The following is a 27,091-nucleotide window of genomic DNA, read 5'->3' as shown; positions in this document are numbered from 1 at the left end:
CATATATTGCCCTATCGTGTTCGATACTCTGCATGTGTCTTTTATTGTATGCGCTTGATAATTCGCAATGTGATTGAACATTCGGTATTTTATTCGATAAAATGTTTGATATAGTGTGTGTTTAGCGTTTGAGACTTTCAAATGTGGTTTCAAGTATGTTGCGCTCATGTTGCCTGCTGCGTGCACTGTCCGGTGTTAAAGGCTCAGTCAGGTGGCTTCCAGTTCCGACTCTCGCCTTGACACCAAGACAGACCGCTATTGAACATTGCTTTGTCAACAAACAAACAAACAAACAAACAAACAAACAAACAAACAAACAAACAAACAAACAAACAAACAAACAAACAAACAAACAAACAAACAAACAAACAAACAAAAGAAAAGTGTAAAAAGAGGAAGTAACGGGTGGTGTTACGTTGGAACATCACGCTAAGGGAGAGAAAGAGAGAGCGTTTCCTCCACGGCACCAGCACCAGACACATTTCTCCCCAAGCGGATTGGGTAAGCCTTAAAGCTATGTAATCCGAGGGCGCTCACGGCGTCCACGTACGCAGAGGGGGGCGCGACTGGGGATCAGAAAACACAAAGCCCACGCGCGACAGGGCATGAACAATCGGACGGAACGTTGCCGTGCGCCACGGAAAAAACAACCCTCTTACTAAAGGAAAAGCATCCATCCGGCTGACCCACGTGAGTACATACGTACACGCACAGACGCACACTGGAAACGGACAAGGCTCAGAGAGCTAGCTAGGCCTCTTCGGTGGACGCGGCCGGGCACATGCAATTCATAAAGAATGAATGCCCCCAAAGGGGGTTCACCACGGCTGGGCCGCCGCCTCGCGGTGCATCGATCACGATAGTGCCCCCTTCCTTCTTTTCATTTGCGTTTAAGTCTCTCTTTCCGTCTTCATGTTTCCCCGGTTCGTCTTCTTTCCCTTTATTTTTCGAGCTCGAATGGAAGCAGCTGCCGTGACATAACGGGCTGTTTCGAACAGCTTCGCCCACACCTTCAGACTTTCCGGCTCTGTGTCCGGCGACATGCATATTCTAGCAGATCGAAAGCGTATGGCGTGGCACGGTTGAAACGGGCACCTCCTGCACTCGTGCTTGCGTTTGTTCGTGAGGAATGGCAAGATACACCGGCAATTCGATTTGTATCGCCATTATGGCTGGCACAATGAATACACCGTGCTTAGTATACATATATGCGCAAGAAAGGATCCCGTAGTTTGGATATTTTCTGAAGAATGCGCTGACATGTTGGGTGGGTCGAGCTTTCATGCCCCGAGGTCTTGACGATGACTTGGGGAATAGTAACCTCTGCTTTACTTTTCGTACATTAAGTGTATTTAGTCGATCACAAGGGCTTTGCTTAGAGAGTTTCAATATACCATGTCAGAAAGCTAAAAAAAAAGCGTTGAGTCTCATCGTGAGCTCTAGTAAAGACTTCGACCAACAAAAAGGATATGACGCATGGATGAAGCACGCGTTATTTTGAGTTTCTTAGTCTATTAATTGATGGCGGTGTTTCCTCCGAAATGTCAGGTTACTCGGGCTCACGTTTTTTAACTAGAGGGTAACCATGTCCTCGGCATAGACAGTCATTTATTTTGAGAGAAATCTACAAGCGACAACACCCACGCAAAACGATCTGACAAATTTGCGCTGCCCTTTCGTGGACAAAGGTTTCCCGGAACCACGGTACAAGGGAATGGGGCACCCAATCGCAAGCATGGCAACAAAGGCCTGCGTTCCGCACCTTTCTCTCCCTTCAAAAAGAGAAACGCAGTCATGAGAGAAGCAAACCAAAGAAAGCCGACGCGATACGCTCAAATGATAGACAAGGCCGCAACGACGACTGTGCCAACAACTATAATGGCCACAAAAACACGTAGCAGGAGAGCGTGATGGGCCCGGGCAAAGGAGGATAGGGATGGGGAGAGGGAGGAGGTAAAACAAACGCGGATGTGGGAGCAGCAGAAAACGTATTACTCGCGCGAGGGAAAGGCGGGCATCATTTGTCATATCGGCGCCATTATGCACACACGCTCGTTTCCCTTTATCTGCGGCCGCGGTGCGCTATTTGTCGCCGCGCCCGCGGGAAAAAAAAAAAAAGCCAGGCCGGCGAAGATGCGCGACGCGCCGCGATGGTGGTGTAAGAGTGTGAAGCGCGCGAGGTGTGCGGGGAAGCCCGCCTGTAGGTTTATCTACGGGAGAGGGGAAGAAGAAACAGGGTGCATGGACAAAAACAGGACGCCAAGTACAGTATCCGGAGCAGCGCCTCAGATCGAGTAATGCACGTGGTTTGGCCTGAGAAGCAGCAGCGGTGGCAGTCAACAGAAGCACGTACGACCAGGGTAGAAAACAGAAAAAAAAGAAAAAAGAAGGAAACACGTGATCGGGAAAATGAATCAAAACAGAAGAAGAGCGATGCCGTAAAAGGAACGTGTGTGTGCCCCTCCCTCTTTTTTCTTTCTTCAAGCCCACAAAACCGGCGCGAAGAAGGCTGGCGCGACGGCAGGCATAAAAGCTCTGAATTGCCGAAAACAGAGCGAAATGGGAGGGTGGAGGGATGCGCGCCTTATATTCGGCTCCGCCACGGGTGTACGATAAACGCGTGATTGCCAAGGCTGCCCGCGTCGTTATCGCGCGTTCGCTATTCGCTATCTGCTCCAGGAGCGGCAAGCGAGGCACCTTCCTCCCTCTTCCGTTCACCCTCTCTGTCTCCCTTATTTCGCACCGCCCCGCGCCCACTGCTTACCACCGGCAGACCCGTAAATGAAGAGAGAAAGAAGTTGATGACCCGGGACGAGGTCATTATACGCTCCGAAAACCTTGGAGATAGATTCTGCTGCAGCTGGGGGGCCTGCTTTTATAGGCAGGTGTATATGGGGACGGCTAGAGACGCCGTCGGAACCCTGGGCCGTGCCGAATCGGAGCGCCATATACGCGAGAAAGCTCGCAAACATAACCCTGGGACCACCCAGATAAAAACAAGGCTCCTTCCTCGCCTCCTTTCTCCTTCTCATCGGAAAGTCATCGGTTTTCCGCGCTCAGTTCTGATTTGCGACGATCCTTCGTTTTGGGCCCCTTATGAGGGCAAATTTTGGTGATCGCGCTATTGACGCCGAAGCGGCACGGGTGCTTCGCCGTTTGAGCGGTGTCAGTGTACACGATCACCATAAACAAGAGTTAAAAGAAGTCAGGAATTTCGCTTTTCAGTGCCTGTCTCTGCCATAAAGGCAGGCTGTGGGCATTGTTTTGTTTTTTTTTTAATTTTTTATTTAACTGCGAAAATAGGGATACACAAGGAAAAAAAAGCGTATGTATGATAGACGGTCATCTTCTGGTATCAAACCAGGGCGCCTATTCATGCGGCAAACGCTGATGATGCACGCCTCAGGACACACATGAGCGACCTCGACCATGCGCTCTTTTGTCACGCCCCTGATGCCACAATGTTGTCTCGCTTTAGATGACAGGAGAACTATAATGCCCGCCAACGGTGCAAGGGGCTCCCAGCAATTTTCCTCCCGTCGTGATGCGCTGAACGTCACGATGAGGCCGGAAGCGAATGTGAGACGTGATTTTCACCTTGCCTTAGGACACCTTTGGACCAATGACAATAAAAGGTACTTTCAGGTGCATCATCGCGAAGTTTTTTTTTTTTTTATTGTTGTTGCTTTGCAGCCTAAAATCACAATAGTTCATCGGTTACAAGGATGGCCCTGGATAAGTATGGGTGAACGTCTACGCGAAGCAAACAGTCATTTCTTGAATTAACTCATCGAAAAAAAAAAAATGAAGTGAGAGAGGAAGGTACGAAGCAAGCGCGTAATTCCACGGTGTGTTTCCTATTATTGAAGCCTATAAAAGGGGGGCTTGTAAAATATTGGCTTGATCAAATACGGAAACGTTTCCCAACCTTCATGCCCTGTTGAGGCCCATTGAAAAACCGACGAGCCTCAATACATCAAAGCTATGGTCACCTTGTTACGTTACACGTTACATATAATACGACTTGAGAGCTTGTCAGCGAGACGAGAGATAAGAGAATCTTACTAACGTGAAAAAAACTGGGCATGTTGGTACGTAATCTAGGCAAAAAAGCACAAAAAAAAACAAAGACAGAGAGATATACACGACAAGTCCTTTTTGTGTATCTCTATCTGTCTTTTGTCCTTTTCTGTGCTGTTGAGAAGGTCACCAAAATAAAACACGCACCTCGTGAAACGCACCACAACCACGCTTTTCGTTGCGCTATTCTGAGACTGAATTTCAAAATTCTGAAACAAAATAACCGGTTCAGAAGTACCACGTTCCGATGCTAGCAGCAATCGAGACGACAAGTGGATGGATATGTGCCTGGTTCACATTTTCGACAGCGATACGAACGTGCACACGCGCAGAGACTGCCGAGTCGTCAAGATACCTCAACCGTTGCGTGCGCGCGCGGCCGAGACATTTGTACGCTCATGCGATCTGCCCATCTCCGCGTGCAGAAACTGCCCCCGTAATTGCGCTAAATGCGTGTCGAGAACTGCCCGTGCGACGCTGACAACAGAAATGAGAACGCAGGAAAAAACGAAGAGCGGCGTCCCAGTGAAGAAGGCAGAGCGATCGGGAAACGAATGCGCGGTACGTTAATGAGAGAAACGCACGCCATATACGATTCCAGCGTCGCGGCGACCCGATTATAATGGGGCAGTTCGTTGTCCGCCGGTGACGCTCTGGGGACGGCGCGCGTTGCTAAATTCGAGGCCTTCGCACCGGCGACCGATTTTCTCATGGACATCTTGGAGACACGCAGTTTCCGGCAGCGACAGCGTACGGACGCAGGCAGGGGATTAATCGGACACCAAGGAAGACAAGTGTACAACGTGCGTTGCGCCGCACGCAATGAGGGAGCCTAATTTTCGTTCTACAGGCACCAATATGGTGGTGCTCGCAGCATGCTTCAAACCGTCAGCATGCTTCAAATTGTCAGCGTAAACTAAGAATTTGTTGTTCCACTTATACCGTTCTCTTCGCAACCCTTTTCGTCAACATGTAAGAGTATTGTACGTCCGTGAGGGCGTTTTGGGTACTCGTATGAAAATATAAATAAATAAATAACAGTGGCCTGTATGTACTGTTGTAGAAGTGCCAATAAACAGCTACCCTTTATAAAATCCCAACAGGAATACCGAAAAAACGTAACAGGAATTCCTGTCGTACGATAAAAACATTAGCAGTGGCTTGGCTCGGCTATGCCGGATATACGTAGCGTGAGCTAAGGTTCAGATGGTTATTCTAAGGTTTCCTGGTTGTCTAGGATTAGGTAATTATCATGCTTACTGCTGCTAAAACGATTTTAAATCCAATCCAATTCAATCCAATCCAATCGCGGCGGCGTAGGCGGCTCCGGCGCGCCAGCTGTGCGCCGTGAGACGGCACTGCTCCTGGCGCATGCGCAGCACGGCTCTCCAGGAGCCACGCGAAATTGCTCAACCTCGGCCAGTGTAGCTCACGCTACAAAACCTTTGTTGTGACAACAGAAGTCCTGTTGACAAAGCCATCTGTGGTTACGACGCCCATTTCTGTCGTAACAAAGAAGTCAATTTTCTCAACGACAAACATTCCTGTAGTCACAACAGAACTGCCATTTACGCGACTCTTCCCAATGGGCAATATCATTCAAACCACGTGAACTACTGATGGAACATCAGGATCACGCCAAGACAGGAATTCGGGACCACAGAAGATCAAAATCAGGACAGGAATACGACATACGACCGAACATCAGAATCACGACACGATAAGAATACGATAAGACGATAAAACGACACCCAAAAATACGACAAACTACAGAAATTTTTGTTATCATTATTTTCGGCTGGGTAGATGCGTTACTCGTGTTGCCTCGAATAAATCGACCACCGCAACTCTTTTGTCCGTGTAAGTTAGAAGTATCAGAACTGTGGCAATTAGCGGCATTCTTGGATGGCCGTGTTAAAAAGAAACAATGCCTTGACTGAGACGAAGAATTTCTAACCTCAATGGTTACCGCAAAAACTTAAACACGCTGGTAAAAGTGCTTCACGAAACTTTCGCTTACTCGGCCATCAACAGAAACATAAACAAGTTCACAGGGAGAATGAAGTAAGTTTAGTAGCAAACATTTGTCATTTATTTTACACGTGCATACTTGTGTACGTATGGGTATTCTAGCCTGTATGTACGTTGTATAGTTTCAGCGAAGTCCGCAACTTCGCTGTAAACAGAGTTAAGGTCCCCCGCCTTTCGTAATACCGACGGAGTGCGAGTGACAGTCGTCAAAACCCGTGCGATTTTTTACACTCAATGTCACGAGAAGAATAGCTAAATACAGGAGTGTGGCTTAGTTGCTGCGGGAAAAATAGATGAGAAGTGAAGCTTGGTGTTGGGCTAGTTGCCATCGAGACATTAGGAAACGTAGACGAATGTGCTGTTTAAGACCTGTGACAGAGTGACACGGGAAATCTGTGAATTAGTCTGTATAGTTTAGGGCCTCGAGGGTGAATGTCTTAGTACTCTTTAGTACTTAGTTAGTAGTTAGTTGGTAGCCATTGCTGGCAAAAGAGGCAGAGTATCTAAAAGAATTTGTATCAATTGATAAAAGGCGCATAAGAGAGCCGTTCGAGTTTCGATGCTGTCGCTTTCTTTTTAAGAAGGTGGGGAAGGCGCTTCTCGAATAAACTGTAACAAGTAATATCAACCTACGAAGTACGTCGGTAACGAGTACGCTATTGAATTCCCCCCCCCCCCCCCCCCCAAAAAAAAAAAAAATTGTAACGCATTGTTGATTACGCCGTTACTCGTAATCTATTACTGCAAATATTAGAGAGTTATAGCATAGCGAAGAATCGGTCCAGGTATGGTACCCGCTAGGTGACCGGCGCCACTACGCGTGCGCCGAGGCGAAAAAACTGGTTGAGAGCATGCGCAGGCGTACGCGGGTACCGTACTGTGACCGTTTTTCCGCTCTGCTATAACTCTTTATTACCACTCGTGCGTGACAACGTGACCGAGTGTTGCACGGGAAGGTGGGCAGGTACGAATCTCGAATGCAAAGGCCAGCGGGAACGCTCTCCCCGTTGGGGATAAAAGAAAGATTTTTGTTGTGGGAAGAGGTGAAACAGTGGAGCAGGGGGCCACGGGAAACCTCATCCTCACAAGAATTTCGAAGAAATGTTTCGTTGGGTCAGCTTAGGTTCGATACCCTCGGTAGGCTCGGTATTCTGATGAATATAATGCGTTATGCGTATGAAGTTACCCTAAAAATACCTACAACATCCACCTTCGCGTGTACTCTCGACAACGTCACCGAGTGGCACTTCTGAAATAAATATTTAAGAGTGTGACTCAGACAAAGTAAAATGACAAAGCCGGCATTGAAGAAGGGTACCTCACGTGCTAAAAACTTTCTCTGGCTCTTTTATAGGCTTGAATAATACTGCAATCCTCTAGTGAGACTCAAGAAAAGAACTAGCCTTTCTATTAATCTCTTTTCTTCTTTTTGCGAAGGCAATATAAGAACTTCACTGTCTCCTGGACTTCGCTTCATGAGGAGTTCACGTGTACCGCCTGCTGAACCAAAAGCTGCTCACGGGACACGGTTTATCACAGCAGCGGATGACTGCCATCTCGAAACTGATGTTCAATGACGACCTAAACCTCGTACTCTCAGGGCAATGCTCGCGACTATAGACTTTTCCCGTGTAGTGTCAGGGCAAGCTGGTGTGGGTTTTCTTTTGATTTTTCGTACAGTATAATAAAAAAAACTGTGATTGATTTCTCTGTCATAGGAATCGATGAAACACGAAAGGGAAATGTGCAGCGAAATCTGCAGCTGAGCATGATTTGCAGGTAGGCGGGCTTTGTGGGTGTGCTTGGCGAGCGACGTCCTGCAGCCGGGTCGCCTCTGCAAACGTGTGCCGGCGTCATTTCCGAGACGGATATGATGTCAGTGAAGTCTTGTGTATCCCGGCACAAAACACTTTCGTCTTAAAATATAAAACCCGAAAACGAACAACCCTAAGTATATCGTACTCTTTAGTACTACATGTTGCTTCCCCTCAAGCAGACCTGCGTGCAGGGGTGCACCCTTGACAGGCCGCTTGCTCCGTTGTACTGGCGTCACTTCCATGACCGATACGACGTCAGTGAAATATTTGTGTATCCGAGAACAAAACACTTTCGTGATAAAACACCCCGTCTGTTTGAATAGAATGAGAGCACACACACACACACACACACACACACACACACACACACACACACACACACACACACACACACACACACACACACACACACACACACACACACACACACACACACACACACACACACACACACGCACACGGACAGACACACACACCACACACACGTACAAGTACACGCACAGACACAGACACATACACACACACGCACGCACGCACACACACACGCACGCACGCACGCACGCACGCGCGCACACACACACACACACACACACACACACACACACACAAGTGTGCGCGAAGAGGTGTGCGTGAGTTTCTTAGTTTCCTTCGTATTGCAGTGGCCGTATAAGCGTAAAGCAACCTCTATATCTCAGCTCCGCCTTTTCTCTTCTGTCGTCGACCCCCTTGCTTTCCGTATGCAGGAAAAGCAAAGGTCACGTACTTCCCAGCTTCATTTACCGCCACCGTGCCAAGCGCACGTATCTACCGCCAAAGAGATAAGCGGGGAGCATTACTTTTGTTCGCGCGCATGGCAACGGCGCCTCTCCGTTGATTGCATGCCATGGTTTTAGGGTGCGAGCCGGGCACGCGCACGCCAGAAGAGACAAGTGCGCGTTGCGCGGCGCAACCTGTGGCGAGAGAGAGCGTGTAGTTTCACCGCGTTGCTGTCACGTTTGGACACGTGTATCGCACCTCCCTCCGAGCCGTTGTTGTTAAGCCTGGTCGCTAAACAGACGGTACACAGACAGGGGCGCAGGACGAGCGTGCTGTCGTGCTGGCGTGGGCTCTGGTAAGTAGGTAGGGTTGTTTCATGATATTTTCGGCAAAAGTTTGGAAGTGGCGGAATTTCGCACTGAGGAAGGTGCGCACCTGTCCACGCCATTCTTCGTTTTTTTAAACACGAAAGTGTTTTATTCCTGGATACACAATGATTTCAATGATGTCCTATCCGTCACGGAAATAACGTCAGTACAACGAAGCAAGCGGCGGCCTCTAAAGGGTGCACCCCAGCACACAGGGTCTTCTTGCGGGGGAGCAACCTTTAGTACTAAAGAGTACGTTATATTTAGAGTTGTTCGTTTTCAGGTTTTATATTTTAACACGACAGTGTTTCATGTCGGGATACACCAAGATTTCAATGACGTTATATCTGTCACGGAAATGACGCCAGTACACCTTTGCCGAAGCGACCTGCCACCAGGACGTCGCTCGCCAAGCACACCCACAAGACAGCCGCCGACCCGAAAATCATGCTCAGCTGCAGATTTCGCTGAACATTTCCCTTTCGTGTTTTAGCGATTTCTAAGACAGGGGGGATCAAGCACTGTTTCTTTTTACATTTTACAATTTCGTTCGCCTTCAATAAAATGTGGACACCTTTGTTAGCATGAGGGGTTAAGGCTTAATGTATAGTCATGGAAAATGAAATGCGAACACGAAAATATGAACCACAACGCACAAAACTGAAAACTACTGTTCGTGGAAGTGCAGTAATGGCGCAATATTGGTATATTCGAAAAGCCACATTTCGCAACTTTGTTACTCTAATTAAACCACACTTCATTTAACCCTTGTAATTGAAGGCATTGTATGGAAATAAATAGCGCTCTTTGGGTGTTCCGGTTCATATTTTTGTGATTGCGTTTCATTAATCCATGACTATACGTGCCGTGACCATTATACTTCACCGGTGCTGTCAATTCGAGTACAGCAGTATGCTTTGTAGTCAAACTGGAAAAATGATAAAAGCTGCACAATATCGTCCTTGCAATACCTTGGTTACGGAGCGTAAGAAACTTTGGGTGCAGGCATTACAGTACGAAGGACAATGCGAGAAGCAAAAAAAAAACGCAAAGGATTTGTTCCTGTGTTCACGCTTTTACATTCCAGTGGCGCGCCCGCTGTCCGGTCAGCCTACTTTTTTACAGGGAATAGTTTAGGTAATTGCACATTTTCTTAAACATCCTGCCATTCCGGTGTCACCTCCATGGGTCGTGTATTTAGCGGTCGACAGAACATCTTCAACTGAACTCTACTAAAGTTATACGGCGTAGAAATAAACTGCAAATTCAAATTTAGCAGCATGAAGTTTCCTTAAGGAGCGCTTGAATGTCGATGCACGACCGCTTATCCGTTTTGTGGATGTCTTAGAGATTGAAGCACTTCAGGAATCCTCGGTCAGTTCATAAAGCGCCTTAACGGCAACCACGTGGAGCGTTTTGCTCGCGTCTGGCGTCTCCTGGCGGCGACGCGAAGGACGTTGCAGAGGACAATTTACCCCACCACCGTCTGCCAGAAAGGTTTGTTAGCTAAAAACCGCTTAATTTGTCAAATTGGCGGTGTATTTTCTTGAATTTTGTCCTCTCCAATATCTGTTTCGCCTCGCCACTAGGAGACGTCGACGGCTGCCAGACGCGCGCAAATCGCTCCATGCCAGCGCGTGGTAAGCCGGTCTCTTGCCTGTCTTTCAGCGCTCCGGACAAACGTCTTGCTACGCGCTACCGGATCAAACCGACGAGACACCTCTCTGTTATGCCAGGCAGAAACATTAGCTCCGCACACGCCAACTTTTCCGCCGAAGTTCCCCCTCTCTTCGCGCACACCATTTGTTTTTGATGCCGCATTTGTTAGACGTGTACTATAACGCGCTACATCCGACGGGCGCATCACGGCCCCGAAACGCGCGGGCAGAGCCACAAATCCTGACCATAATTACGCTCGAGGCAGCGTTTCTTCCATTCTTATTTCCTCTCCACCCCCTTGCGCACACAGCTTTTCGTTTCTCCGGCGATCGCTTACGCGGGGTCACGTACGCCACGTCCCGGTGTCGGTCGGGGTCGTGCGGCAGTCCATCACAAGAGCTCGGCCAGCTATAATCGCCCCCGCAGCGGCAGCTTCGCCGTGGGGCGGGCGAAGTCGGCGCCGGACCAACTTGGAATCAAATTTAATTAAGGAAATCGTTTTTCGTTATGTATGAAGGTGCCACGCAACCGACATTTCTGCCGTTTCTTGGTTCGCGGCATGTATTTTTTCTTACCGCCCATTGCCCTCGCACCGCACGCCACACACACACACACACACACACACACACACACACACACACACACACACACACACACACACACACACACACACACACACACACACACACACACACACAGACACACACATATATATATATATATCAGAGCTTCTTCAAAAAGTATACCATTATCAGAACTTGGTCACGTCTCGCCTGTCCATGGAATCGCGATCAGAAACGGCCAGGCGCGTAAGTACGAAAGGAAACAACTGACACGAGAGATCGGCTCCGTTCGTATTTCTGGAACGAGGAACTGGTTTCTCGCATGATCGTAGATTTATGTTTCCCAGTGACGTCGCAAGACCAAGCCAAGGCCCGCACATGTAAATGAAAATGACGCACCAAACGATACCAAAGTGCCGTTGTCAACACCGCGAAGATGTGCTTGACGCTTGGTCGACTTCAATACAAGCGAAAGTACTGCCTTTGTTAGGAAATTCTGAACAAAGAGCAAGAATGCAGGTAAGGGCTTAGAATGAGAAGCGATTGGGCCTAACGGGTTGAAATTTATTGGTTAGCCCCACATTTAAAGAAAACGACACCGATGAGTCAGATGCCGTACACCAGTACACGGCAATTTTTTTTGTTCCATCATTTGGTAATTATTTCCCTCATATCACGGGTATACCTGCTTTATTCTTTGCAGAAAACGAGGACGGTTGTTCGGTCATGCATAGCAACTTTTCCGTGCTCAGCGTTTGTAAACAAGCTCCTTAAAATATAGAATACTCAGGAGTCGTCAACGGCATTTTTAGACGTCGGAACTATTACTTTTAGTAAATCTGCAAAGTTACATCGGGCTATTGTAATTAGAAAATATAGAAAATAGAGAAGTACCCTGCCTGAAACGGGTCATCTGTGTACAAACGGAGTCTGAGTTGTGACGCGATATTTTATGCCCCAAACTGGCATCAAACATTTTTTGAGCAATTCATTGCCTGCACCTGGAAGTGTCCTCACTTTAACAGCCCTATCTGTAGCTTGTTCTGTATTTCCTAATAAACCGCCATACGGGGCTACAAACCACGACGACGCTAATAACCCTCTGAAGTGAGCGCACAAATGCTCCAAATCTGAACAAACGTTGCAGAACCACTTATGCTGATTGTCTACGACATACGAAGCATCATGCATAAAGGCTCACCAACAAGAAGAGGCCCGTTTTTGTAGGCTCCGTCGCTTCTTTCTAATCGATCACATTCGCTCCATATCGTAGACGCCGGACGACTGAACGACACTATGTCCCCCTAGAGGAGATCCTCTTCCGTGGCTTGTCCTTCGCGTGGCCCCGCCTTATCCACCTGACCACTGGGTCACGGCCGGGTTTTAAAAGATGTTTACGGCCCAATCATTGACGTTAGAGCGACTTCAGCTTGCCAATCTGTATTCGGGTTTGAGCGCTAGCTTCATAGCCGCGGCGAAAATGTGAATCAGCGTCTACTACCGCTCCGTGTATGTGCGGCGCGAGTTAAGCTCCTTTCGAAGCAAGCACACTGGTACGATCACGAGGTGCGCATGCGTTCTCCGCCTCTTACAAAAAGAGTGCGAATGTGAATGAGTGCGTACTGCCGCACCACTTACGTGCACTGCATATTTAGTTCCTTCGTTCGTTACGATGCTAGAACGGCCCTAAAACGTGGCTGGATAGTTGTAGCCAAAAGCTCGACAGAAACAAAATGATTGGCATATCTTAAAATTCCTTCCACCGTGCTGCCTTAAGACTTATGCTACGTTCAGACTACCGACGCAAAATCCATCTATGGGGGTAAAAAACAAACGGCGTCACGCAGCTCGGTTGGCTCAGGCGTGAAATGACGTCTTTCTTTAAAGTTATTACTACAGTTGCGGCAACAGTGTGAACTTGGCCTTAGGTGTAGGGGAGGTAATGACGAGAACAAATTACGTTACGGCTTGTAATTCATGTAAGCTGTCGCCGGTACACACCCGGAAACACTCCGCGCTGTAGCGATGCGCGCTCCAGTCGAAGCGGGAACGCGTACACACATTGCGGGAAGGCTGCCGAAACTTTGCTTGCTCGGTAGGAATCCGATTGCGTGCTGACCAGCCGGGCCTCTTTTCGGCTTTCACGCAAGGACGAATGTGCGCGTGCGGCCCAGCAGTAAACTCGCCAGGACTGGCAGCCTCCGATAAAAAGAAAACGAACGACTCTTATCGGGTTCAACGGACGAGGGACGCAGTCGGACAAACCGCACTCCGAGCGGTAAACGGCATTGGTTTTTTTTTTAATGGCTTTTTGCTTTTGAAAGCGTGCTATAATGCTCGAGAGAGCCTAGGGGTCACGCCCACTATCGACGCTTTAACAGAGACGCGCTTATTTATTATCGCTTGGAAAATGTAACCGTTTATGACGGTAGGAGGCATCCCTGACATGCCTGCTATCACTTGCGCCTGCGTGATTTGTTGACACAGAAGATATGGTTCGGTGGGGCAGCTAAGCACGTACGATTCAAAATTGCAATAAACGAATGAGCGATAGGCTAGGCTGTGCTCTCTAGCTGCCTTTCTAAGCAGACGATAATGCGATTAGCTCTAGATAATGCAATTATGTTTAGATCTGACTTCACGGGTCAACGAACTAATTCATGTGACTCCTGGGACCAATATCACACAGTTCCGTAAAGATTGTTCCCATACGCAACAGAAATTATCCAAGCAAAAAGGGCAGCTCACACAGAATCTGGTAAACAACAACAACAAAAAACAGTTACAGGAGTCCCTGTTACAGAATTTGGGCAACCAAGTAGGCCTGAAAAGACTGTTCGGCGTTACAAAGGCGAAAGTGTTTTATTTGTGAACACCATGACATAACTACAACCCTAATTTCACTTTCGAAGTGGCTTAATTCCGACGCTTTCGAGCCGCATCGTGCCGCTGGTAACAGCTTCTCGCTATACACGCGCACTTGAATGTGCTCTGAGATCAGTGTGTTTCACCAAAAATTTTCCAATCTGCGGCGAAAATCCACAAATGCGGAATTCGGGAAGTATTTTAATTGTGTACAACATCACAAGCAGTACCTAAATAGACAATTTATACAACTGGAAATGTAAGGAAACTTTGCATCGTCTACACGGCAGCCTTCGCTGCAGTACCACAAAGTGTACTGGCTGCGTAAACGAACGCTTACGGAGATGAAGTGTTACACAGAGAAAGCACTGGGGCATTTTTCTTTGGATACCCGCGTGCTCTACGCTGACGATTGATAACCAACTGGCCCAGCTTTTCGCCTTAACCGCCATTAGTAGGCAGAAAGGCACGGAGGGAGCTTTGTACGCGGCCGCCGCTCCATCGTCGGCTATTCGGGCGGTAAGCTCCTTAGGAAAAACTGTGAGAGAGGCCCAGCTGAGAACCTCACGTTTCAACATTGAAGATAACAAACACTCAACCTGGATGCCAGAAACTCGCTTTTATCTCGGCGGAAATAACAGTGTTCGCCGCACAAAGTATACAATACGTTAACTAAACAAGCTATGCGGCTCAGCGCCGAAGCCGCGACGAAAACCCACCTCTGTTTATCTTCGCCCGGTTACGAACGGTAACCATAACAGGAATATTTAAACTTACACAAATTCTCCGCAAGCTTTTTTTTTCTCTTCGAAACAAGAAATAATAGACTCGTGCTCCAGTACAACATAAACTGCTTGGATAAGGTCGGGTCAAATCAATAAATCTATACGGAAACACTTCACTCTGTACACTGCATAATCTGCTGCTCCTTCTCCGGCAGTGAATATCGAGCGATTATACTTGTTCGGGGATGCTAAAAGACGAACGTTACTTTTGCACCGTGTTGACACGTTCAATATTTTCGTTTAGAAGGCAGTTCGGAATAATGCAAATATGCAAGGGATATGCTAAACCAGAGATGACATATGAGAACGTTTATAGATCACGGCAGCCGTACAGCTACGAACAACATGAAGACGACTGTGCATTTGGGATTATTGCCCCGCTGCCTTCCAGGGATCGACAAAAAGCAAACTGAATTCGATAAGTCCGATTCCGTACCCCGAACTACTATAAGAGTACGTGTTTAGCAATTTGGTTCCTACGTGCGCAACAATTACTGCATGAAAAACTAACAAGAAGCATAATAACTTCGTGTAGGTTGTCCATAAGTATCAGAAGGGTAATGATTCCCTTTCTGTAGCGTGTCGCTAGAAAAATTGAACGCGAACAGTATAGCTTCGCCTAAGAGCAGAAATGCAGGGGGAACGGAATACACTTTAAGCGATGGTTAACCAGGAGACGGGACGATAAACTTATGGGCTTGAAAAAGCAATAAAGTGGCGAAAAAAATAATCAAGGTAAATGGATCGCGGTTGCAAAGCGAGGAAGAGAAAAGCAATCGTGCTTCAGTCTACGTCAGGCACGCAGCACAAGCAACAAAAAACAGCCGAGTACAATCGCGATTCTTGTAAGACGTTAGGCCAATTCCCTACATCATCGGAGCCCTCAGCGGCTGCCTGGACCGAGGTGGCTGATTCGTCCCCACCATCCCGGGGCTAACAAAGTTTCTATCTATCGTCAAAACTCACCATTTTTGTTGTTGCCTCACACAGCAGAGGAAACGGCGACCTCTCTGATCCGAGAATCTGCTTCCCGAAGAGGCAGCAGCAACGTGACGAAGTCCCTAGAGACAACAGGGGGTCGCTTCCGTTCCAGAGGCGGCGACTCCCTCGATAATCCAAAGCAGTCCCACAAATGGGCGACGGACGCAGCGGCAGTTCAGAGAAGAACGACCGGGAGCGCCAAGAGGAAAGCTCGAACTCCTGACGACGTGTCACGGGACGACAAGACACGGCGAGCGGCCACCACGTGCGCGCAGTCAGCAGCAAAGCGTCGGGCGGCCTCGCGCGCTCCCTCCTCTCAAAGGGGACCGCGACGGCGGAGGCGCGGGAGCAGGATGACGACTCGCTGGGCGCTCCGTCGCGAACTGCCGGGTCGGCTCCTCCGGCCCAAACGGCGGCGCGTCTCGCGGGTCACATGGCCGCCGAAGCCGCCGCCGCTGCTGCTGCTGCTGGCGCGCCTCCCCTCCCTATCTTCCTCCCCGTTGAGCCGATGCACAACGCAGCTCGCGTGCAGGGCATGCACCGACAAGGACCGGAGAAAAGTTTTTTGGTAACAGCCTCTTCCTGAGAGGCCCGAGGTCCGCGCAACAAAAATAAATTATTCTCGCGGAGGGCACTCCCCGTTTAGGATTTTCTCAGTTGGTTTTTGCGCTGGGTCGGATGGTTGCGTCTAAACTGTGTGCTGAACGCCAATTTGGATTCTAGTTGCGCTGCCGTGAAACAAGCTTTCTTTTTTGAGCTGTGCTAGTTCTTCGCCATTTTTCTGCAACGAACGATACCACAAAGGATGCTTGTATGCCGAAGAATGCAGCAAGTCTATTCAAATGCACTCAGTACATTGCTGTTTCATTCCGTTCCACTGTCAATGTTTGTATAAGAATCCACTATGTTTCCTTTCGGGATCAACGCCTGACCAAAGTACGAAAACTTAACTGCGAGCTCAGTCTACACCATTTGGTCGAGTTCATACTTTCCGCAAAAAAATAATTTCACGGGAGTAGTAATTTTCTCCTTACGCCACGCTACACTAGGGAACTCCGAAGGTTGCGGGTACGGCTGGCTGGTGGCGAGAGGAGATTGCCGCATATGAAGCGAAAAAAAAAAAAACCAACAGGCCAGGATGAAAGGCTATGGAATTCTAATACCGCCCCCCCCCCTCCCATGTACCCTATCTGCTCACTACTCCACCCAGTTATAAAGCTCAACAGCCAGTTACGAAATCAACTCCATTTTGAAGCTACGGTGTGCATTGAAATATTATTTGATCGCACAGGAGAATTACGTTTCTGGACCACGCAATCACTATATAGATGTTAACTCCACTGTTTACACCTCGCAGTACCTTTATTGTAGCTTAAATTTTTAACGGATCATTGCCATAGGTGGCTGTCACTGGTTTCGGTTGCCGCGGGAAAGCAGTTTTTTTTTATTCTCCTCAGCACACAGTCTGCATAGACTACCATTTATTTTGTCCAAAATTATCTTCCCAGAAGAACACGACAGCAGCGTCATCCTCCCCCGAAGTTGATTGATTGTAGGCATTGATTGCGACGAGGCGCGCCGTAGTGGAGGACTCCGGATTAATTTTGACAACCTGGGGATCTTTAACGCGCGCCGAAATCTCGTACACACGGGCGTTTTTGCTTCTCGCCTCCATCAGAACAGCGGCCGCCGCGGCCGGGAATTGAAACCGCGACCTCTAGCTCAGCAGCACAATGCCTTAGCCGCTGAGACACCGCGGCGCGTCCTCCCCCGAAGTTGTCCCTCTCCCTATGTTCTAGCTCCGCGATTTCACGCAGCCAAAATTGCAGAGCACGATCACAAAGAATTGGCGCGTGTACAGTAATGAGGATTCATATTTAAAGAAAAAAATCGATGCCCGACGAAAAATCTTCTAGCATTGCGTAGTTAAATCGCCCATGGTGGCGCAGAAGACCGGGAATTTCTTTCGCAAAGACTCCTTACTTACGTTACGTAATACTCCAAAGTTCCTGAAAACTTGCCGAAATGACATCCCAACGAATCGGAGAGCTAAAGCAGGCCAAACTCTGAGCGAAGCGCATATCGTGGCCGCGTGAAGACGGCGCAGCGACGCAAAACAGAGCGGGTTCTTCTGCGACGACATGGGGCGCCGGAACCGCAGGGCGACGCCGCGCGAACAAGGGAGGAAAAAAAAAACAACTTCCGACGCGGACAACGCCACGCAGCGGAAACGTTGGACGCGGGACAGTTGCGCCAACGCTGTCTCCTGCCTACTTCCGGTTCCGCTGTTCGTCCTTTCGTCCGTGGGTAATTTCAGCGACGTTTCATTCACTCCGCTTTACTTCTTTCTTTGCGGCATATGCGCCGCATGAACGTGCTCTTTTAACGCGAATTTCTGGCAGAGAAGCTTAAATATCTCACTCCCTCGGGCTCTTTCCGCTGTTTTCTCTCTTTTTTATCTGAAAATTTCGACACAGACGCTAACTTATTGCGTAAGTCGGTAGTGCAGCTACGAGTACGAAACAATGCCGAGCTTTGTGAGTTACTCAGCGCGATTCCTGAGTCACAGAATGATCCTCTGGGAATGGAATCGCAATTCTGGCAGGTACAGAAAATTCACTGTAGGAACTCCATAGGAATATTCGGGGGAAACGAATGAATTCGGATGCGACGAAAACAGAGAAGCGGTTGGAAATCCGTAGGAGAAGCGTTCGTCCCGCAGTAAAACTCCACAGATAGATGATGATGATGACGATGGTGGTGGTAAAGCGGTGTGACGCAGGACGACTTCAGCTAGGAAGGTTATCAACCCCAATCGTTTGTCAAGGTTATTAAATTTCTAGTACCAGAATAATGGGAGACAATTGGTCATATTGATAATTCACTTTTTTTAATTTCTAGAGCTGTGAACCGTAATAATTATGTGAAATCAAAAGAGGAACGGAAAAAGGGGAGAAAAAATGGCCGCGTATCTACTCACTTCGTTGCAATTGTCGACGAAAGACGATAGTCGTCCTGCAGCCCTGGCAAATAAACACCCCCCTTGTTTTTCCCGCTCACCTCTCATGCTGTTCCTCTCCAGTCTCACTCCTCTCACCCAAGTCAATTTGAATTCACCGCGTTCCACTGCTCCACGCTGTGGGCCTCGATGCCAGCACAGCCGTGCGGCGGAGATGGGCGTGAATAAAGAATTCTACGTTACGTGCGTTCCAAACGCCATCGAGTCATTCGTTACTGTTGCCGTTTAATTTCTTAAAATGACGCTAGGGAAGCCGTGTGCGACCGGTTGTGTATTTTTATGGGCGTATTTTTCAATAATTCAAACATCCGTGTATTTTTAGTAAAGGAACGCTGCGAATATCCTTTACGAATTGATGACTTGCCTCAGATATGCGTAATATTTTTTTTTTACTCAACACTTTTGAGAAGTACGAACATTGACACCGTACTTAGACGTTTATATTTGGCTGTGGGTATATAAACCTATTGTTCAGTTTCTGCCTTAAGGCCGGGCGGCTGAATCGAGGGACTGACAGACAGGCAGACAGACAGACAGACAGACAGACAGACAGACAGACCAAAATTTCTGCGTTCAATCAGCCCAAGAAAGACTATGTCTTTAAAAAACAACACCAACGACAGTATCCTGTGTGCTGACTAGGAATAATGGCGTCAAAATTATTACACAAATTGCGAGCCACCGGTGCTTCCACAATCTGTCGGAAATAGCGCGTACCTGACCTATTGAGAAAACGTGCTCTCATATCACAAGACACCAACAATGCGTGAACCTCTGCCGATTATGTCACTATAACCTATTATCAAACTACCACCGCTGCTATGTATGTGACTCAGACGCACATGCAAGCATCGGTGCCTTAATCCGAGGAGGGACATTGGCGAGAACCAGGCGAAATGCTTAAGAGGAGAGGTTAATAGGAAATTCATGAGTGAACATCTCCCATGCGAGGTGCATTCTCATTTTTTGTGTTACTTTTCAACAACAACAACAACAACAACAACAAAAAAAAAAAGGGTAAAATCGAAAAGAGCTATTCTTCCTTCTTCCGCCTTCCAGATTCTATGAAAGCATGGGCTGTTTAAGTTATGAATTAATTGATACTTCGATATTAAACCAAAGCCAGAACCTTCACGGATTCATTACGAAGCAATTTCTGACTGGTCATTTGATATCTAGCGTCTAACTGTGGAACTTCAGCTCAGCGTAATATGGTTGTTGTTTTTCAGACATTGTTTAACACTGGTTTCGGGGAATTTTGTGCGAAATAATCAGGTACAGAAAACTAATGAAAATGGGCGCGAACGCAGCATTAAAAAAATGCAATTGCGCGAGGAAGCGTCGAGGGGGCAGAAACCCTTAAAGGCTGTAAAAAAAAAAAATGCGTCACAAAATTGGCAAAGTGTTGATTAAATGGCGGCCCATAAACGTGTGCTGGGTACCTGATGGAGGCGTTAAGAGCGGGGTGGAAATGAATTTAAACGAGCAACCTTTCCGCGTGAGCTGGCTTCTTTCGCACCACGGCCATGGATTTGCATAAAATGCCGGCGTTTTCTGCGGGTTCGGTGGAATTAATCCCTCCTTGCTTTTTTGCCTTTCTTCCCAAACACCGGTGCAAAACCGTAAAGCCCGAATATCAGCGATGAATTTTCGCTGAGTACGTCATCATTTATTTACTGCAAAGACGGCACGAACAAGCTGTATCAGGAAGTTTCATGTATATACACAGTGCTTTACCTAACTTAGATCAAGAATCCAAGAGAGAAATATTTGTAATCCAGACATAATATAGTAGAAATAACAGTCATCCAAAACAGTGTGAACCATCTCACACACATTTGTAAGTTCTTAGTATTAATGAATTCTTTAAAGAAACCCTGACACACTTTTTTCAACTTTTTTTTTTTTTCAAATCTTAAATGCTTGCATAACGTAGCCACCCATCACACTCAGTACTTAGATTAGGGGGTCACAAAGTACCTCAGCCAGGGGGTCGCAAGTACCTCAGCCAAAAGTTACTGCTCTATGTGCATCATATAACTTGGAAACTCGATCAAAAGATTTTTCTCTCTTTCCTGGTCTTGACGTTCTTCGACCGGCTGAATTACGTCACTAAGGCCATGTAGCAGCTCTTGGCCGGTTTTCCTTCAGTTGCAGCAATGAACGCTTTCGATGACACCTTTGAAAATAAAGCCACAAAACAAAGCAGAAACGGAGGCGTATCTGGTGCGACGAGCAAATCACGCAGTGCCGCTCCGTGCTGGCGATAACTATAGCTTTCGCAGTGCTTCCAGACGCGAAAGGAAGAGTGAAAGTGTTAATCGAAAGTGTTGCAGGGTTCCTTTAATATAAAATGATAACCAATAACAATTTCAGTCGGCCATTCGCTGTTGTTGCGCCGGTTTCCTCATGCACTCTCGGCGCTCAAGTAGCATGTATCTACGCTGCGGGACGCGATAAGCTCTTCAGAAACTCGTTACCGGTTACAGAAGGAGCGGAGAAAAGGTGGGAAAGGGAGGTTGGGAGTCACAAGGCAGAAATTTTAGGTGTTTTAGAGAATCACGAAATACAAGTTTTGTTTTTATGCTTCCATTTCCTGTATGCCCATCGCAAGACCTCTTCATTGTTTGGCGTCTTCTAAAACGTAGTCAGGGCATCCATAAATTAGGCAGCTTCTAACCAGCGCTAGAGGTATTACATTTCGCCCGGCTTTCTTTTAAATGCTGACGCGCAGTTTTTACACATTTTATCTGTTTCCGCTCGACTCTCACTGTTTCCCACTTCGTTGTTTTTATCTCTTTTCTCCCTCATTTCATCCTCCTCCCTTGCACGCCCACGATTGAATTAGCATACGTTTTGCATTCCTACCTTTCCTCGTGCCCGGATGAGCACACCCCGGACCCCTGGCGCACATTACGCCTAACGCCAGGCCGCTTATGCCTCCTCCAAAGTTGTAGTACCCCGCCGCTTGAGGATAGTGTGTGTGTGTGTGTGTGCACATAAGGCCAGGGCAAAGATGCACGCGGAGCGACCTAAGTAGCATCGCGAACGACGTGTCTCCCTCCGACTCGTTTCGTGCTCCCTCGACGTGGGAGAAGTTAAGAGGAAATTCATGACTGAACACCTCCCACGAGTCGCGCATTCTCATTTTTTTGCGCTACTCTTCACCAAAAACAAAAAGAAAAACGGGTAAAATCCGGAAGAGGCACATGATAACAAACAAGCCAACGTGTTGTCTTCGCTGTTCGCTTGCAAGCGGTGCATATGCCAGCGCTTCAGCGACAGCATTCCTCCATCCAAAACAAGCTACTAACTCTCGCTTACAATTTATCTTTTTTTAGGGCCAAACATTAGGGTATGCAAATCCTTACGACCCCCAAGCGAAAATGCAGTGTTCTCCACGTCTAAACCAGAAATAAATTCAAGCGATTTCTCTTTTTAAACAACCTCAACTTAAAACCAACTCAATCCCAAGATGCAAGTAGGAAGGTTCGCGGGTTTCCGCCGATGAACATTGCCGGATGCGTCCTGCTTCCAATGATAGGCTGTAATGCACACGCGCTCATTATGACATCCGTTCAGCAACGATTGCTTACTGCAGGTGGCGAAAAACTTCCTGTGCTCATTGCAGCTTTATTAGCACGCATATACTAATGTGAGAAGCTAAAAGACGGAAGGAAGCGCAAGTAAGTCAAACAAAACGACGCTGCACGTTCAACGACGCGAAACAGTGTCATACTTTCATACGCAACCCGGGTTTTGCACGGTGTCAGCCGGTAGTCCTGTTTCACCCATGCCTCAACACCACTAACACATACACTACACATGCACCAGCGAGCAGAGACAGCTGAACGCGGCGGCGCAACACAACCCCAGGGATGTTCCTCCCAGCAAGAAAGGCGCGCTATCCTCTTTCTTGCTGGCTGGGCGTCCTTTTGCTCATCAGGTGAGCCGCTCTGCGCACGCCGAACGCGCCTTGGCGTCGCCTAGCAACAGAGATGCGCTCTCTTTTATAGACTATACGAGTTTTTCGATAATGGCTTGTACAGCACGCTCGCAATATATTTCGATGCTATCGGAGCTGCAGCCACCTATGAGTACAGAGACAGTTATGACGCAAGGTGGAACGAAGATGGAGGCATAGCGTTTCTTCCTCTTCTTTTTTTGGCGGTGGGGATAAATAACGAAAGCGTCTTTCTTTCTTTCTTTCTTTCTTTCTTTCTTTCTTTCTTTCTTTCTTTCTACATAAAATGTAACATTTTTACAGCTAGTTACAGGCCATTTCTTTTCATACAGAGCAAGCTAGAATAGTCATCATTTGCGCAGCCAATGCCTTCGTATTAGAGGTTTTACCTCATTTTGTCTACAGACCCGTTCCGCGGGGCGTGATATGCAAGACTCGATAGTTCTGGCAAACGTTTCAGCGATTTCTGTTCGTCGCGATATACCTGCCAGGAACAGTCGCAACGAACTGTTGCTTTTTGCGAGGGCAGGCGAGCCTCCTTTCTGTTTAATTTCCGGAAATAAGCGTTCTGATTTCTTAAAACGGCCGCGTGCAAGCTGAGAAAAATCCGAGTGAAATGAGCTGAACTGGGAGGCGCCACAGTCGGTTTTCGGCTCGCCAGCCCCGGTTCAGCGAGCTCTCCACTTTCGTCTCCTCTTACGATTTACATTTATTTTTCCGGCCGGCATTTTCTGGTTATCGTTCCGAAACGCGGAACGTTACGAAGACGAAAAGACGGGAAAGCAATCGCGAGTAGGGTAGCGGGCGGAAAAAGAATAACGCAGAAGCAACGAAACACCTCATTTCATTTCGGCAATCGTGTTTCCGACTTCAATCTTTATTTATCCAGCCAGAGTTTTGCCGAGTCGTTTTTTTTTCCTCTTATATACCCAAGCAGTGGCTTCGCCGTCGGGCTCCCGTGTAAGGGGGAGAAGCCCAACGTAAACGCCTCCCTGATTTTTTTTTTTTTTTTGTTAACTCCTCTCTTTCAGGCCTTCCTTCCTCGCAGGGAACGCTTAAACGTACAAAAGGCGGGCAGCACCGACGGAGGCTCTTGCAGAGTCCGCGAGTACGCTCGCCTCACCGTGCGAGAGAGTAAAGTCACGTTGGAGAAAAGAGCAAGACACAATCGCGAACGATAAAAGCGCCGGGTCCAGTGATGCCTACAACCGGGCTTCTCTGTGCCTCCCGAAGAGAAACGGGTTTAGGGACTGCTCGGCGTGGTTGGATCGCGGGAGAGAGGTGAGAAGGAGATGAGGAAAAAAGCAAAAGAGAGAAAAAGAACGCCCGCGGGGCTGTAAGACAAAGAGCGTGAAAGGAAAGGGGGTCAGATGGCCGAGATATTTGCAGAGCAAATTCGAAGTAGAGCGCCCGTCTGTTTTTATCAATTGTCACATTGCGAGTAAGACGCCTGCGCCTGCCAGTAAATGAAGGTGAACGTTGGTTGAATATACCTGCTCGACGTGGGCGGGCTGGAATAAGAGAAGGCGACTGAGATTGACCTCCTGTGTTTTTGAAAGCCAAGGATTGTTTAAAATTCCGAGTTCGCGACCAGCTCGTCGTATCTACCAGTTCAACATTGCGATAAGCAGTTGTAGATGGTTTTGGATAAGTAAATACAGTCTGGGTTTTTTTTTTCTGCGAAATACCATTCATCTTGCTTACATCGTGTTGTGGCGTTGCCTTCCAGCTTGCAATTAGGTTTCGGCCACTCAAGTCCTTCTCCAACGAAATTATTTTCTCAGCGCGTCTGATGAAATTTGAAATACGCGCGCTCAACGAGACGCCAAACTCTTAAACAAAGAGAGAGGAACCGTATTTGTAGTCGACCGCTCGGCGCCCCTAATTCGATGGTTCCGAGGGTTCGACGTATGTCTGACAGCGCCACACAGGTCAACAAGGTGTTCATCTGTGAGATGGAAAAGGTTCCATCTCAGTACGAGTGCGTGTTCATCCATTATGACTCTAACAGGATTTTTCTGATAGGTGCGATCCTGGGTGCAGCCAGCGTAGGCAAAAACAAAAAAATAACCCGAACCCGAACCCGGCACCACTTTTACCCACACAATTTGCATGAATCTCAGAGAACAGGCAATTGAGCGCATGAGTGGGCAGAATAAAAACATCCGGGTTCAGGTTCATCATTGGGTTCTAATATAAATACACACAGTAATTAAAGGTGAAGTCAATATTTCGGTATTTGCGGTAGATGCTAATTTTGTGCATGTGATGTGCACCGGCTCTGTACAGCAGCGGTCAGATTTTTTTTCTTGGGTGTTCAAATGCGCAATATTCATTCAAAAACATTTCTGCATCATCTAGCGGCACCTTCTCAACGGCGATATCAAAATGGGTGCCGCATATAATTAACCGGCGAGACATAAAATAAACGCACAGCTAATACACGAACATCAGTAACAATGCCCAAGATCGAGTGGCAACAAAAGCGGACGTTGCAAAATGGAGCGCGAACACAAAACTTGCTGGGCATGCTTGTCATGTGCCTTTAAATCAATCAGGCGAAAGGTGTACAGTTGCTTCCGCAGCATCAATTTACATTTTCATCGGCCTACTTGGTCGCTTCTTTGCAGTCGCCTGCCATTTTTCATTCTTTCTGTTCACTTCGGTCTCTGGATCTCCCTCCGTTTCTTGTTACAGTTAAACCTCGTTATAACGAACACTGATATAGCGAATAATCGACTATAGCGAACTCAATACGAACTTTGGTTGGTCACGCTTCTTTTCGATGACACTTATTCTTTTATAATGAAAGTGAAACTGTGAGGGCCGCGCGCACAATCGGATATAACGAAGAAATATTTGACCAGTAGGCTGAGAAAGTATACTTGGAAAAACTCCCGGCGTCCGAAACTGCAGAAGTAGAGCAGGTCCCTTTGTTCGTGGACACTGAGGAAAGCTTCATCCTGCTGAGTGCTGTGAATGGCCACCAGGCATAGATCGCATCCTTCCTCGAAAAAATAGGAACGCATACCTGTTTTGTCAAATGAACTTTGTTCTGTTGTAATCTGCCGTTTCATGTTCTGGCTCATTGAGCTTGGAATGTAACAAGAGAAAGAAAGATAAGTGTTACGTTGTTTGTAGTGGGTTCGAAGATTAAAATAATGCGTTTTTGTATCAAGCGCATTTGCGGGAGCCAGATTACTGATTGGTTTGAACCGATTTTTAGCTCTAGTGTTACAACGAAAATCGGATATAACGAACTAAACTACTGTCCCCGATACTACTTCGTAACAAAGTTCGACTGCACTGACATAGGCGAAGATTTCTTCATCGTGTATGTGCTTTCAGTGTTTGACGTGAAACATCCCTTACTGCCACCCTGCGTAAAGTGGAAGAGGAATGGTTAGCCGCCCTTTCCTCGAAGAACATTGCATGCAAGTTGTGTAACAGCGACGAACAGAAAAAAAAATTGTGTTTGCAAGTATGGTGTTCGAACTGACATGCTGGCTAAAATGCGTCACTGGCCACAACCCTTTGTGCATGAAACACGCACATACACACGAACGCACACACGGCGCGGTTGTTGCGTAACTGCAAAATGCCCAGTACCTTTTCCTCTCTCCTCCCTGCTTGTCTTTCGGGAAGAGAGAAGGAGCGAACAGTGGGGCAACGATAGAACGGGAGCTTCTACCTAGAGGTAGGCAGGCGAAAGACATCCCGGCTAATGTCCCAATCCCCTCTATTGCGCCACCACCACACAACACTCAAGGAGCGCGTGCTGCCAGCTCCTGCCACTTCGATCCCATTTAGCCTTCGTCGGAAGGTCACCGCAGCGTCAGCGTGAAATCCACCGATGCAACAGACAGCCTGCGACATGAGGACACGACCTGGGCGGGTCGGTCGCCAGTCGCGCATGTGTTGCCGTTCCGCAAGACCAGCAGGCGAATTTCGTCCAGGGGACAAGCCGATCTGTATCAGTGTCGTGCGTGTTGAACAAGATCAGAAAAAAAAAAAAAAAAAAACGACGATGATACGATGCCGCGGAAGGCATGACAAAGAAAGAACGACTGGAGAGGGCGAGGGGTCACCAGGAAACAAGGAAGGTAGGAAAAGAAGGGGTGGCGGCGTATAAGCAGGGAACTGAGCGTTGCCTCTGTTTCTCTGCTTCTCAGTCGGTTGATTTTCTTCGAAGGACATGTCGAT

General features: G+C 47.7%; 1 protein-coding gene across 4 annotated transcripts in view; it reads right to left on the bottom strand.

Moving 5' to 3' along the window:
• The window catches only part of LOC144178522 (irregular chiasm C-roughest protein-like), a 413,379-nt gene that overhangs the window by 117,539 nt on the left and 268,749 nt on the right, over positions 1 to 27,091 (bottom strand). Inside the window, exon 1 of one of the 4 annotated variants that reach the window (XM_077706441.1) lies at positions 15,891 to 16,278. The exons of 2 other annotated variants lie outside the window; for them this stretch is intronic. The gene's annotated coding sequence lies outside the window, so the exon portion shown is untranslated. Of the gene's footprint in view, positions 1 to 13,275; positions 13,394 to 15,890; positions 16,279 to 27,091 lie in introns of those variants that run through there. One more of the 4 variants, XM_077706442.1, reaches the window with a different exon arrangement.

Source organism: Haemaphysalis longicornis, unplaced genomic scaffold, assembly GCF_048455015.1.
Source record: "Haemaphysalis longicornis isolate Haplotype H1 unplaced genomic scaffold, Haemaphysalis longicornis Haplotype H1 scaffold_4, whole genome shotgun sequence".
In the NCBI taxonomy this organism is placed as follows: domain Eukaryota; kingdom Metazoa; phylum Arthropoda; class Arachnida; order Ixodida; family Ixodidae; genus Haemaphysalis; species Haemaphysalis longicornis.
Note: the sequence above shows the minus strand (reverse complement) of the source record. Positions and strands in the feature narration are given on the sequence as shown.